We start from the raw sequence: 15,537 nt of genomic DNA, 5'->3' as shown, positions 1-15,537 counted from the left end.
GCATTCTTTTGTTTGACAACGGATTATACATGCATGTACTACTCGTTGTCACAACCAAAAACACTGCCGAATACCTTTGGACTTATGCGGTTAATTTCGGTGGCATACTCATACGTCTCTCACTAATAACTAGTCGATAAGTCCTATCCATCTTAACCTATTAATCGTGATTAGTGTACCTGCAGAAGATCACATATATATATATCATGAACCTTTCATGGCAGCACGACATGAAAGCGTCCCCAAACAGTACTGTTCGCTATAGAAACAGCATCTGTACAATTACCGCCGTACAGACAACGTTAACATACGTTATTGAAACAACGCATTCACGGGGGTACCGCAAAATGCGGAGGTATGAACAGCGATCGCCATACCCTGCGCCAAACCATATACTCCCAATATAATCAACCTAAGTTGATATATTGGCAGCATCTCAAGTAGGCCACTGCTTGAGAAACAGCGTTCGGTTCGCATCACCGACGGGAAGGCTAACTCCCCAGTTAGCTGAGGATCCTTACCTTCTTACCTCACGATTGTAGGTGTCGTTACAGGAAGTAAAGTATAGGATTCCTAAGATCTTTTGCAATTAGGGTTTCGTTTCAATTCCTAGACGTAATGCAAGATATATAATATAATAATGAGATTGCAATACTTAAAAATACTAGGGTATACATTGGGGCTTGCCTTCTTGAGTGGGGGTGGGGGCAGGGATGTCAGAGACTTCCGAACTTTGGTTCGGGGCTTCAGTTAGATTCTCGGCGACATTTATTGGGTCTTCAGAAAACCCTTGGTCTTGTCCTAAGACCAACTCATAGTCTCCGTCGTCGAGCGTCGTTGATTCTACATGATATGCAATAATTTAAATGAGACGGTGCTTGAGTTCAAGATTTTATTTCACGATAAAGTTGCAATCCAATAATCAACACTCACGAATTCATGAAACAAGGGGGTTTTATCTTTTAAATCATCATTTATACTTAGGTTATGGTTATAGTATTGGATTTACAGAAAACAGAAATTAAAACATTTGAATTTGAACTCAAATTCCAAGTTTAAATTCAAATCTTAGGTAAATAGAATTATAAGGCCTTGAAAATTTAATTATAGACTAATTATCAATACATTAGTTTATGACAAAAAGATCTAATTAATTAAGCCTAAGGAACATGCTTAATTAATTTTGAATCATCTCAAATTTGAATTACCCAAATTCAAAAGAATTTAAAGTACAAAACAGTATTAGGTTTGAAACTTTTACATAAGTTCACACATGGCCTATAAAATTTACCTACTAAAAATCACAATAAACAAAGCTGGTATGTGGAAGTTATGTATATTATACCCTTTTACATTAAGTTTAAAATAGATCCAAAACTATTTAGTTTCAAACTAATATTCATTAATAAAAGTTGTAGAGTTTGAAATCTAGTTTCCAAAAAAATTAGTTTGGCAATTTTTGGATTTTTCTACAGTTTTCTACAATTTTTTACAACGCAACAGCATCATTCACATGAAATAACAAATCATTTAGGGGGGGTCCTCGGTATATTTGCACCTGGGTCCCTGGGACACTAAAAACTCTTGCACTTATGCCCCTGCCAGGCCTCGATGGCGGCCGGCCATTCGGCCCCGGTGCGTTCTCGCCGGCGGCGAGGTTACCGGCGGGGAGGGGCTGGTCGGGCAGGGTCTACGAGACCCAGAGAGCTGTATGGGAGGGGAGGTGCACGACGGGCGACGGTGGAACACGACCGGCGACGGGGAGGTGCGGCGGCCGTGGCGGCGCGTCGCCGTTCCTGGCGAAGGGCCGGCGAACATGGGGATCTAAAGCGCGCACGAGCATCAGGGGGAGATGGGGATGCGATTCCCGTACTTGAATTGGCTGAAGAAGCGGTGGAAGCGGGTTGTCGACGGTGAGGTCGAGCTCGGGCGGCTCCGGTGAGAGGCGGCTCGGGGTGGGGGCGATTCCGGCGAAGGGGGGCCGAGGGTTGGACCGGATCAGGTCGGAGGGCCAGTGGAGGAGGTGGGGAAGCGGTAGGCCGAGGGGATTTGGACGGGGTGAAGGGGTCACGGCGAATTCCGGCGAGGAAGCACGGGTGGACTTCGGTGGCGCAAGGAGGAAGAAGAGGAAACAGGCGAGGGGAGGTGGGGTTCGGGTTGGCTTTATAGGGATAGCATGGCTCAGCTGATGGGAGAGAGAGAGGGAGAGAGAGAGGGCGGTCACGGGCGGAACTCAAGACGGCGGGCGGCGCCGGCGTGCTCGACGGGGTGGTGTGGCAGCCGCTCGGGATCGACTGCCCGACGTGGCACGACGAGGGGAGGACAGCGGAGGCGGCGTGGCGGTGGGAGGAGGGGTGGGGCGACGCGTGGACAGGCGGCGCAGAGCTGCAGAAGCTCGGGAAGCGGCCGGCGGCGGTGGGTCACGCGCGCGCGCAGAGGCAGAGGAGATCGGGGGCTCGGGGAAGATGATGGAGGATCAAAACACAATTTCAGAGAAAAGCAGGGACCCTTCTCTAATGTATAGATAACTTTCCAACCAGTGCTCAAATGGAGATGGGTCCAACAGCAAAAGTGTATGGTTTTTCAAAATGTACAACTTTGCTTTAAGGTTCATCCACAGAAGAGCTAAGGATTTGCAATTAATTCGAAATTTAGCAAGATTTCTAAACTTTACATAAATCCTATTTTAAAATTACACCACATTTATATCCAAAGGGTAGTTTCACCTACTTTTGCAATTTAAACACAAGTTTTAAACTTTTGCAAAACAACCCTCATACTTTTGAATTCTACCCTCCATGTTCACCCATTTAGCACAAAAGGACCTTTATTAAAATATAATTATATAAACAACCATTTTTCCTTAGCATATAAATTTTTAAACATACTTTTACCACATTTTGCACGTAACATCACACTAAAATTTAGGGTGTGACAATGCTAGATACCTGAGTGTCACACTAGGACCATACGCACATCCAATGTGCAGGACGTACGTCTGTAGCGCGACTACATGACCGTACTCCTGTCCGCTGTGTGGAACGTACTCCCGCACATTGGTGCATGTGCGAAAAACCAATTTACGATTGGTGGCGGGTATGTCCACTCCTCGGGCCGATCGGTTACTAGGCTTACCGCTTACCATAATTCGCGGCATGTGGCTAGTACTTTCAAACACTTGACCACAGCTACCACACACTGCGACCTTATCAAATTTTATCAACACAGACGGGGTAACCTTTCAAGTCATAATACTGCACATGACCCCGTCCATCATCCTTATAGTGATTGCAGAATAGTAAACATTCAACTCCTATATTGCGCGAGTGACAGGAAATCATTCGACTTCTGCCGATCCTATTAGCAGAGTATCTATTCGACAAGGACTCAGACACAATACATAGGTTCCTAGGATCCATGCATCTAGGTTTCCATTTCAACTCCTAGACTTAGTGCATAATATAGTTATATAAGTATAAAACTGTATAAGTGTAGTAATTTAAAATACTAGGTTATGCATTGGGGCTTGCCTTCTTGAACAGGGTTGGGGTCTGGGATATTAAAGACTTCCAAACCTTGGTTCGGGCTTTAGTTAAATCCTCGGTGACGTTCACCTGGTCTTCAGAAAACCCTTGCTGGGACTCCTGGATTAGCTCGTAGACTCCGTCGTCGAGTGTCGCTGACTATATGATATGCAATGATTTGAATTAGGTGAATCTTGAGTTAAGAATTTTACTTCACGATAAAGTTGCAATCTAACAAATTGATAAACACAACTTTAAAACAAGAAATTTTGAATTCAAACCTACTATTTGTATCTTAATTAATTATCATAATTAATGGGACTAATTGAATTAGGTTAACAAGTTTGATTTTATTTTGCAATCCACAAAGGTTATGGCCTTGAATTTTTGTGGGTAAGCTTACTTCTAATAGATGAGCTTATTATGAATTTTTCATAAATTTCTAAAAACAGAAACTAAAGCATTTGAATTAAGTTCAAATTTTAAGTTTAAATTCAAACCTTAGGCAAAACGGTGCCATAAATTCTTGAAAGATTTACTATGAACTACTCAATTACAGAACATCATATGGTAAAAAGATCTAAGCATGAAAACCTTAGTAACATGCTTGAATAAATTTAAACTGTTTCAAGCTTGATTTGCATAAGTTTAAATGAGTTCAAGTTAGAGTTTAGTACTGCAGGTGAAACTTGCACACAAGCTCACTCATACCCTAAACAGGCTACACACCAAAAATCACAAGCAATAGAGCCAGCATGCAAAAGTTATACTCAAGATACCCTTTTGCTAAACTTTAAAACAACTCAAAAAGCATTTGGTTTCAAACCAGACTCTAATAAACAAAGTTGTAGAGTACAACAAAACTAGTTTGACAATTTTTGGATTTTTCTACAAATTTCTATGGATTTTCAAGGTTGGCTGATTTGAAATGGGGGTACTGATTTTCACAGAAAGGACCCTAAAAAGATTTGAATCCTTGCAATTGGGTCCTTGGCCGGGTTAAACAGAGAAGCCGATCGACGGCGACCAAATTCCGGCGAGGGGGCTCACCGGCGGTGAGGGAAAAGTGGGGGAAAAGGTTCAGGAGCTCACGGCGGTCATGGGGGTGGCCGGAGTTGAGGAAGAGAGGGGCTGAGGCGGCGAGTCGACGGTGAACAGAGGCGGGCGGCAGGGCTCCGAGGGGCGGTGACGGCGTTCCAGTGGCCGGAGTGCCGGAGGGCGGCAGGGAAGTAGCTAGAAAGCTTACTCGGGGTGATGTGGTGCTGGTGGTGTGCTTGGTAGGGGCTGAGAGGGGGTGGAGCATCGGGACGATGGCGAGACCGAGCGGCGGCGAAGCTCGAGCTCACCGGCGCGGTGGTCCGGGCTGCGTGGGCGCGGGGAATGGAATTGGGCTGCTCAGTGAGCTTTAGTGGGTTGCAGCAGTGCTGTAGGAGCACTGGCTTGCAGGTGTGGGGTGGCGGAGGCGGCTGACGACGGCGAGCCGAGGCTGCGGCGGAGCTCCGGCGAGGAGTAGCGCTCGGGAAGAAGGAAGACAGTGGAAATGTGAGTGCGTGAAGGCAAGAGTGAGTTCACTGGGAGCTCAGGGACGTGCTTCAAGTTGAGGAGGAGGCACGGCGAGCGAGAGCAGGTGCTGGCAAGCCAGCGGGAGGCGTGGCGGCTCAGGCGGCGGCGGCGCGACGTGGAGGGGCGGGGAGAAGCCAGCGGAGGCTGGGCAAGCGGTGGGTGCGGGCGCTGGAGGGCACGTGGCGCGAAGAGGAGCGGCGCGGGGGCAGCTGGGGCTCGGGAAATGGCCGGAGAAGATGGCGGGGTCACGGGCGCAGAGAGAAACAGAGAGAGGGAGGGGCTGGAGGTTGAAGATAGGGACCTATCTGCAGTTTTTCAAAAATGCAGGGACTCCACTGTAAAACCAAATTAACTTTTAAACCATAGCTCAAATGAAAATGTATCCAAAAGAAAAAGTGTAGAGCTTAGCAAGATCTACAACTATGCTTTAAGGGTCAGCTTCAAAAGAGTTAAGGATTTGAATATAATTTAAAACTTGGCAAAATTTTAAACTTCAGAGATATCCTATTTAAATTCTACACTCCAATTGAACCCTTAGGGTAGTTTCACTTCTCACAGAGGTTTAAAAGTAAGTACTTGCTTCTTGCAAAACAACCCTTTACATATTTTGATTTTACCTACCATTCTCACACATTTTGCACCAAAGTACCTAAATTTTCCAGAATTACATAAAGACCCTTTTGCCTTTGCATTAAAGTTTTTAACACACATACAAAAGATCAAACACACAAACTCATACTAGAATCTAGTGTGTTTTCTTCCTAAGTACGTGAATGTCACAGAGAAGTCGCTCCAGCAAGGGCCGCTTGCCTGCTTTACCATCTTCTTGTGAGTCCACCATGTCCACAAGCTTCTTAGCGGCTCCCCTGAGGTCCTCCAGCTCCTTTTGCCGCCACTCCTTCTCCTCGCCCAGCGTCTTGATCTGCTGAAGGCAATCGGCGAACTGTCGTTCAGTGTTGGCGATTACCTTCTGCAGCTTCTTGATGTCATCTGTATGGTGATACAACATTTTCTTCACGTCAGTAAGCAGCTCTTCTTTATACGTTAAGATTTTCCTAAGCTCTACGGTGAAGATATTTTCAGAATCCAAGATAAATTGTTAAGGGAAAGTACTCGAGGGAAGAAAGGGCTTGCCTTGGTACGCCTTCTTCTGCTCCTTGAGTTGTTCCTGGAGCTCAGAGTTGGCCGTTTTGAGATTGTGCAGATCATTTTTGAGAAGCCACATCTCTCGAGTCCGCTCCTGCTTCAGCTTGTCAAGTTCTCTCCGAAGATAAATGTTCTTCGCCAGCTCTTCGGATATGCGTTTTTCCTTGGCAGCGAGCTCCTAGTGGCCACTCACGACTGCTTTTAGCTTTTCGGTCTTCTTCTGCGAGTGCTTGATCACATCCTGCATAAGGGGGAAGATTAGGACAAGCAACTCTACAACGTACACTGGCAGCAGAGTAATCACGACTTACCAGGGTAAAATTGTACATCTCTTTGGAGATCTTCTTGAAGTACCGGATGTTGTTGTCCGTCAGAATCGGGTCATCCACCAGATCTGTGGTGATGACATTTTGGTATCTACTCCCAGCCATCAGCAGCTCGCCAGTGATCCTTGAGGTCCCTGCGTGCTTCTTCAGTAGATGGTTGTTGGGCACCTGCAAGTCAATATGCATTCAGTACATAATGTCTCTGGTCTAAGCAGCTAGCCGTGGGCGGTCAGACACTTAGTTGTGCCATCTGTAGGAGCGGCTTCAGTGGCCTCGACTTGTTCCTCACCACCAGCCCTGGCTTCGGCTTGCTGGGGCTCGGGGGATGGCAGGTCGGGCAGTGTTGTGTCCGCCTCGGGGGCTGGTTCCTTGGGAATGGGCTCCTCTAGGGCTGGTGGCTTGGGGGCTGGGGTAGCTGCGGCCGGCTTCTGCTTGTGCCTCATATCGCTTGCAAACCTAATGAAGCAGAATCAGTTATATTATTACACAAGTCGAGCAGAACAGGGTGTTCATTATGCAAGAAAAGATGTATACTTACAGTGAAGACTTCTTCATGATAGCTTTCTTTACTCTCAGAGCACATGGCGTCTCAACCACGATACTCATTGCTGGCGGCAGGGTCACGCCAGCTGGTGGCGCGGTGCCCGCCACGGCGATGGTAACCGCTCCTGTCGCATTAGTCGATGGGTCCGTTCCCATCTCTTGGCGCTCGGGGTCGGGAGGAGAAGTAGATGGACTGCAAAAGGATAGTGTTAGCGTGCAACAATACCGATATATGATAACTCAACAAGGCAGCATCTTCATACCTGGAGGACTTGAATACATGCGCTTTCTGGTTGCGCACCACCCGACGACCCTACGGGACCAAAGGCAGAGTTTCGGTCAACTCCACGGATGGTCCAGGGGAGTTGTTTCTTCTCGCCTCTCCTTCGGCTTCCCTTTCAGCCAGGGGGCTCCCGCCTTCAGTGGACTCACTGCCGGGCAGAGCCTCGGCTGCTTGAGTCCTCTTCACTTCAGCTGCGGCGCTGTGTGTCCCTACAGAACACTTTCAGTTAGCAGTGACAGAACAGCAGAACTTGTTTTTAACAAAAAGTAGTCGAATACTTACCGGTTTCGGAGGATTTTGTGCAGAAAATAGCAGCGGGACGTTGGGAACTGCATTCACGTCTAGCAGCACTCACCTGACCCGGGTGAGTGCGGTGTCGTCAGTCAGTTCTTCTGCGCACATCTGAGAGAGATCTTCAGCGCCTATGTACTCGAAGCCTAAAGTGTGGCGTTGTTGGATTGGCTGGATCCGGCGCTTGAAGAAAGAAAACATTACGGACGCTCCGGTCACCCCTATTTCTTTATGAGCTGCTATGATGGCTAGCAACTCATCGACTTGGTCCAGGTCTGCTCTGGGGAGCTCGGTGTTCCACTCCAGCCTCACGACAAGGGGGTTTGCTGGATTTTTCAGGAAGCTGGGGGGCATGGTTTTCGATGTAGAACCAGTGGTTCTTCCATCCAGGAATGTTCAAGGGGAATTTATAGAAAAGGTACCTATCGCTGGCTTGCTATCTAAATTGGATGCCGGTGCCCCCTACAACGGATAGATTTTTGGTTGTGGGTTGTGGTTTTACCCAGAAAAGGAAGCGGAAAAGATACCAACGGGGTTCGATTTTGAGGAAAGCTTCGCAGAAATGGATGAAGATAGCAATGTGGCAAATAGAATTCGGGTTGAGGTGATGGAGCTCAAGCCCGTAGAAATAAAGAAGGCCACGGAAAAAAGAGCAAGAGGGGAGGGCCAGACCCCGTTCGGCAAAATGGTAAAATGTGATGATTTCGTCTACATTTTCCATGGGGAAAGGTTCGCGAAAAGAGGGGTGCCAGTTGACAAGACTCTTGTCTTGGAGCAATCCCTCGGAAACAAGTTTATTGAGGTCGTTCTTAGAGCACTTACTATGAGTCCATTCCCCAGACGGCGGCTGCGCCTCTTTCTTCTTCTTCCCATCCTTCTCAGATCTCTTGGGCACCATTTCTGGATCCACTCGCCATGAGTTGCTCGGGCGCTGCGGGGAAAGGGGCGAAGAGATTTGGCTAGGATGGGGCTCTCCAAGGGGGTGAAGGCGGAGTGCAGCTCTGATTGGGGGATTTGGAAAGTTCTTGGCGGATTGCAGATTGGAAGCACAGTTTTTACTCGGCGTTATCGCGGGGTTAAATAACCAGCGGCTGGAACTAGGCATGGTGCATAGGGGAATGGAGTACTTAGCAACATACTCGGCAGAAATAAAAGTATGCAATGCTCCACAATCAAATAAAACTGATGTAGGGGCTGAGTTGACTAGGAACATACCGAACATAATATCCTGAGCCTCCTGAGCGGTCTCCGCGGCCACATGATTCACACACCCGCGGACTTAATTCTGCTGACCCTTGTTATTCTGCGGCATCTGATTGTTGTTTTTGGGTTGTTGCTACTGTGGAGTCTACCTCTATCCACTGTTATTGAACTGGCCCGGAGTATTCTAGGCGTTCCTCTTGGGACAACCATTGGCATAGTGTCCCGCCTCACCACATCTGAAGCACGTATTACCTCAAGTGGGAACAGGGGCGTTGTTCCTCACAGGTGTTGCACTAGGGATGCTCTGGCGATTCTGCGGAAAGCTGGGACGCTGCTCTGACTGACGAGCATGCTGAGCTTGCTGCTGGTGGTGGTTCTATTGGTTAGGGCGCTGGAATTGATTCTGCCCGTAGTTGACACTCTGTCCTCCAGTGCGAAAAGGTGTCCCTTGCGGAGGCGCGAAATGAGGGCGTGAGCTGTTGCTGAACTGCCCTGATGACTCAAACTTCCTCTTCTGCTCACCCATCTCCTTGCGAACATGCTCCACCATGATGGCATTGTCCACCATCTTCTAAAAGTTTTCAAAAGTGTGCACCATCAGTTGATACTTGAAAGGACCAATCAGACCATCCCTGAAGTGATCCTGCTTCTCTGCGTCATCTGCTACGTCTACGGGAGCGTAGCAAGACAGCTAGATGAACTTGTCCTGGTACTGACTCACAGACATTGCTCCCTATTTCAGCGCAAGGAACTCTTGTTTCTTGAGCTTCATCAGACTTTTGGGTATGTGTTGCTCCCTGAACTTGTTCCTGAACTCCTGCCAGGTGATGGTGTTGGGGGTGTCATGAGCTGCGGTGTAAGCATCCCACTAATCTGTGGCGGTTCCTTCCAGTCTGCCCAAAGCATAAAGAACCTTCTCCCTATCAGTACACTGGACGATGTTCAGCATCTTCTCCACCGTCTTGATCCAGTCATCAGCTTGCAGAGGATCAGGTGGGTGAGAAAATGAAGGAGGTTTGTGGCTCATGAATTCCTTGTGCCTGTCTCTTGCTGGTGGTGGTGGCAATGGTGGAGCTTGGTTCATCTAGGCCTGCATGTTGGCGATAGTGTTCGCCATGTTGGTTAGCAGCTGAGTCTAGGCGGCAAGGAACTGCTCCATCCCTACTGGTGGCGCCTCGTGCTGTTGACTCTGCTGAGGATCGGGGTTGGTATTGTTGCTCGTTTCCTGTCGTGGTACTGCAGGCTGATCAATCCCTGATCCGGACCTGGTGTTCACCATCTGATCAGTTAGGAGAATGAGACTCATGAAATTAATATGGAAAAAAGGGTAGGAGCAAGGATAAGATAAGATAGTAAATAAAATAGACAACCCTAAGCTTTACCCACTATCTATATTTATTAAACCTTGATGAAATTATGGGCTTCACTCCACAATTCATCACAATCATTACAAAGATCCAACTCACATTGTGCTCACAAAACCAAGCACACAAGCATATTAATTAAGACTAAACAAACTATAAAGATCGTTTGAACTAGCGATTACAGAAAGACTCTTAAGGACACTCCTAACTTAGTCTCCTAGATCTAGCATCTCTAACGGTAGCGAGGACCGTGCAACATAGAGGATATTTAGAAAATGCTATGGGTGACCTTAAAGCAAGAATAAGTTTGGAAAACATCAACATACTTGAGAGACAAGTACGAAGTCAAGAATGAGATAATAATGATATAATCAAGAAATAAGCAAATTTTTGAAAGCAAGCAAGCAGAAGCTAGGTTACTAAGCATATAAGCCTTAAAATTCGACCATTACTAACTAGGCTAATATCCTACAGTCAACACTGCTCTGATATCACTTCTGTCACACCCGGTTTTAGAAAGGAAACCGAATACATCTCATATGTGCGCTAGGATCAAGTTCCACACATATGATAGACAATACCAGTGTATATCCGAAACAATGTCATAACGAAAGAGAGTATCATAGTACTTTATTACATGACCGAACGTCTTAGTCTTAAGAGAATAAATAAACGTTTGTAACTAGCAGCAGACTTCAACTTCACAGGCATATGACTAGAAGACATATGCCTAGAATTCTTCAAAATCTTCAGGAAACTCCGGACAATTATCTTGTTCTGAGCAACATTGGTTTTAATAAAGCAAGCATGAATACACTTATGGTTGGTACTTAGCAAGTCGAGTAAATAGATAAAAGAAATAGGATGACAACAAATACATAAAGAACATCAATTTAGATCATCTTTAAGTTCAATTACTATCTGAGTGTCCAAGCCGCTCTTAACCATGAGCATGGCTGATATATCAGTTTTTCACTCTGCAGAGGTTGTACACTTTACCCACAACTCTTGTTTCCCTTAATACCCAGGTTTGCAAGGCTATTAAACACTTACAAGGTGAGTGGCAGGGATTCACTACGAGGCCTTTACAAAGATTCGCTAACTTGCAATGGTCCGCTAAGGTTTCAGGCCGCATTGGTCATAACCCTCCCTAATAAGGCGGTACCTTAGCAAAGGACCATAAACAAAGCCTACAGGAGGACCGAGCTATACCCCATCAATGCACTCCCCTCTTGCCCTTTCGGTAAGACCATTACAAGCTAAAGTTTCTAGTTAATTAGCCAAGATCAGAGCCATGTAGTATTGTGGTTGCACTACTTTCCTGGGTGGTTTTCCATATTCCAATTAATGCAATGATCTTAGTTATCACCATAAAAGTATTACAGAACATGAGTAAAACCAGTGTAGCGTGGTCTCAGGTTATCCAACCAAAGTCTAAGTAAAAGCAACTAGCGTAGCTACAACATAAGTATAACAATCCAGGTTTAATCAAGGAAGCTCAAAAGAAACTAGGCACATCCTTAGTTTGGTATCCATCATATTATAGACACATGCATGCATATAAAGTAAATATGTGTATTTATAAAATTATTGGGACTGGACTATGATCAAGGACCACTTGCCTTCGTCAAAGAAATGCTGCTGCTCAGGAACGTCTTCAAAGCTTTGCTCTTGCGGACTCTCGAACCGTGCACCATCTATTGTAACACACAAGTATATACAAACGAATAAATACAATAAATAAGAAACAATACAACAAACAATATAAATAGAGCAAAACAATGTTATCAAGCTACTGTATGCATTGCAAGGGTTGTGTGAGCGCGAGAATCGATGAAAATGGAGTTAAAACGTTATGGCTAAAACATGATTCTAGGGGTTTATTTGTACAAGATTTGAACTAGAAGGGCTCTGGGCAAAGAAACCGAAGGCTAGAACATAATTAAACCTTAGATCTAGGGTTTAGATTGTAAAATAGAGGGGCTAGGGACAGCGGGTTCTATTTTAGAAGACGATAGGGGTTTAAACAGAAGAAAAAAGATCTATTCGTGAATGCTTTTCAACTGCCGTGGACTGCAGGTTGATTTCTATAAAACTTAGGGGCTAAAGTGCAAAATACCCTAGGGTTGATCGGTATCGGTTATTTGAGTGTGGTCTAGATCTAGTCTAGGCCGTCGGATTTGGATCGGACGGCAGCGAAGCAGCTCACGCTGCGGGCGGCAGCGCTGGGCGCCGGCTGCGGGCGCCGGCGGCTCATCGGAGATCCGCGTAAACGCGACTCCGACCACGGATTCCACCCGGGTTTGGCCTGGGAGAAAGAGAGCGAGGAGGGAAACGCGTCTAAGGGGTTGGGACGAAGCGCCGGTGGCTGGGGAAGGCGGGCGACGGCGAGGTGCGGTGGCGAAGCTCCAGCGAGCAATCGTGCGTGCGGGAGGATGGGAAATAGAGGGAAAAAGGGCCGGTGAGGATCCTCACCCCAAGGCGGAGCTCCGGCGGCAGCTTGCGACAGCAGCGGAGCAGCGAGGCGGCGGCTGCGACGGCGACCGAAACACGGCGGCAATGGCGGCGGCGACTGCGGGTTTGACGGGTTCTAGGGCACGGAGCGGCGTTTTATAGGGCAGCTGCGGCCTTGCCGTGCGGGCCCGGGGCTCCACGCGGCGGGGGAAGGCTGAGACTCAGCCAGACTCGTGCTGGAGGTCGGGGACGACCCTGACGGGCGGGCCCCGCCTGTTAGTGAGAGAGAGGGAGGGAAGGAGGGGAGCTGGCGCGCAGGTGGGCCGTGGGCTAGTTGCTGGACTGGGCCGCGCGGTGGAGGGAAGAAAGAAAGAGGGTTAGCTGGGCTGGCCGCAAGGAGGGAAAAGAGAGAGGAAAAAGGAAAAGGGGAGTGGGCCGGGCCTAAAGAGAAAAAGAGTGAGAAAAAGAATTGCATTCAAATGCATTTGAATTTGAATTTGAAATTTAAATTTAAATGGAAGATAAACAATAAAACAATGCAATGCGGCATGAAATGCACAAAACCTATATTTCCTTATGTTTCTTTTTATGGTTAAATAAATTACTATTAATTCACGGTAAATGCTCTAAAATCAAAATAATGGAATAAAAACCTTATGGGTCCTAAAATAAATCTAGCAAAATTTATTTAGATTTCTAATTTGAAAATTAGGGTGTTACAATGCGACGGTGGTGCAGACGTTCGTTGTTGCCGATTTGGATTAACAGTTTGTTCATGTTTGCACAATTGCAATTCTGTCTCTTGTTCTGCTTCTGTTGGCCAGAGTATCAAACATTCCTGCATGTGTTGGAATTAGAGCCAAATTATAGTTTATTTTAATCCGAAACTCAAGATAAATCATGACACGAGCATGGCATATTGTGCTTGCAACGAAAACAACAAACATAAACAAAAAGTTTAGAATGTACCCAGAGGCGGGGCCAGTGCTGAAGGCACCAGATGCGCCATTACTTGATATTGCTAGTCGAGCCTGTTTGATGTAGTGCATCTAGAGCTGATGCTGTGCAGGTTATTGCAGTGCAGTTGCGCCAGCCACGAGGAAGTAGTTGAAGCAGTCGCACTGATGCGTTCCCCAAAAACTTGATCCCTCTTCTACTCCTCAGGTGCAGAGTCTCAGGAAAGAACGCAGCTTCGGAGGCCTGCTCTTCTGGGTTGCTTGTGCACTCAGGAAGGTGGAACGGGGACAACAAAAGGGCAGCGCAATAGTGGAAGAGGTTTTGTGTAATATATCAAGAATAGACTTCTTTTTACAGGTACTAGACACATCGCTTGAACGTTCAAGTTAGTGCCATAAAAGGTAGTAACTCGTAGCCATTAAAAGGTCAGTTACTACTCGTTTTGAAACCAGCAAATCAATAATCACTTACTCATGGGTCTAAAGATTTATTGACTGTATCCAATTAGGCTCTTGTCCCCAATTAATCTAACAACATGTTGTCCATTAGCGATGAAAGAGCAAGAGCTAGAGCAACAAAAGAATGTAAAGAAAAATTGAACTCGAGAAGTCTTATTCTTAATCTTCTCCGTGACGCCAAATCTTTTGCTGTTGATGAATCGATCTCGGCATCTGTGCAATTACTGGTTAACGGCAGACATGTGCACCGGCCTCCTGCGTTCTTGCGCATCAGAAGAATTGCAACCGCCGGGAAAAAAAATTGGACATCATCTCCTCATCGTTGAAAGAAGACGTGATGCAGCGTTGAGACTGCTCTTCTTCTTCCTTCGCGTTGTTGCCTTAGACGGAGGCCATGCCAATCAACTTCTGGGATCTCCGGCGGTGGATCATTCGATCCTTCACTGATTTTTCTCTTCACTTCTTCCTATGTATGAATACAGCGGATGCCTTCATCTTTGAAATCAGTGATTCGAGATCGCGGCGACGTCATTGTCGTTGTTCTGTACTCGAGATCACCGTCGTCGACTTGTCCTCCATGTGCGTGCTCGCAGATAAGCGCCGTGTGATGGTGCCGCAGCGGAGACTCTGATGCAGCGATTGATTAGAGATGCAAGAGTAACAAAAAAAAGGGTAAACAAACAAATTTGGGGAGGAGATGGCTGGTAGCCTCCTAATCACCTTTGTTTTCTTTTGGTTTGGGCCATTATCCTCTCTCCTTCTTATTCCTGCAGTTGAGGTCGGGCCTCTGTTCGTGATCTCGCGAAGTTGATGCCGCCCGTTGTCGTCGCCGGCGAGTAGCCGCTGTTTTTGCGGCCTTCTTGGCCGAGTGTGCCGAGGGCGATTCGTAGTTACTGATCTTCAATTCTTGGGAGTAACGTCAAGGAGAAAGGCCTCCGTTCTTCTGCTTGGACGTGGCCTTGATGTTCAATTGGCCTCTGGTTCTTCGTGTCTTGATGCAGGCCATCGAGCCTGCAACTCAGTTCGAGATCATCGCATCGTTGTCGTGGGTGCGTCGCCGGCCGCCGCTGTTCGGACGATGTCGAGACGACGAGTTGCGGTGGAAAATGTTGATGATGCTTCGGTTGCCGATTCTCATGAAGATGATACAGTCTCTTTCTCCCTATCTTCTCTTTTCTCGCTCTGCAGAGAGCGCGCTGATAACGTGTTAATACTAGAAAGTAGACTGCGGAATGGAATGAACCAATAATTTATTAATTGATCGAAAAGAATAATGTGATTACATATTTATACATGATGAAAAGGTGTGTCCAAAGAACATATCCTTTCGGGGTTTCAGGTGCTTTTGCGAAAGATTCGTACCTTTCATGAAAAATACTATCTATATAAAAAGGTTTCTTTTTATAAAAAGATGCAAACTAATTG

The sequence above is a fragment of the Panicum hallii genome, chromosome 5 (assembly GCF_002211085.1).
Source record: "Panicum hallii strain FIL2 chromosome 5, PHallii_v3.1, whole genome shotgun sequence".
In the NCBI taxonomy this organism is placed as follows: Eukaryota; Viridiplantae; Streptophyta; class Magnoliopsida; order Poales; family Poaceae; genus Panicum; species Panicum hallii.
The sequence above is the reverse complement of the archived record's forward strand: the minus strand, read 5'-3'. Positions refer to the sequence as shown.